This window comes from Melampsora larici-populina, assembly GCF_000204055.1.
Source record: "Melampsora larici-populina 98AG31 unplaced genomic scaffold MELLAscaffold_8, whole genome shotgun sequence".
NCBI classification, from domain to species: domain Eukaryota; kingdom Fungi; phylum Basidiomycota; class Pucciniomycetes; order Pucciniales; family Melampsoraceae; genus Melampsora; species Melampsora laricis-populina.
This window is the reverse complement of record NW_006768772.1, coordinates 1,806,744-1,807,240: the sequence shown is the minus strand read 5'-3', so window position 1 is coordinate 1,807,240 and position 497 is coordinate 1,806,744.

Sequence of the window (497 nt, the reverse complement as noted above, 5' to 3'; positions counted from 1 at the left end):
CTTCAGCAAGGAGGTGGCATTATGATGCCATGCTACCAGCTTGAAACTCAGGTTGCAAACTACATATGTCCAATCTTTTTTGATGTAAGAGATTGAAGCACCAATAAACGCGTGTAAATTTCCTTTCACAGTCCAAACATCTTGGATCAGGCAGAACTTGCTATCCAATTCCTGAAAAAGGTAAGAAAACAATGTCAATCAAACCCAAAAACTATTAATGGATACGGTAATATGATATTACCTTCAACTCTTTTTCAATGACCAAGTCTCAAAGTGGAGATACAAATGCTTCGCTTCCTCCGCTGACCACTTTTGACCAAAGACACATGCTTCCGGGCACAGCCAGTACATAATTGATTTCAGTATTGTGTTGTCAATCCGTTTGAAAGGCAAACCCTGTGCCACTTGCCACACTGGCAAACATTGATTCAATGTTTTGTTCCAAAACTTGGGTGCTGAGGCGACAAAGGGCTGGAAACAATTTATGGTGTTGTTGC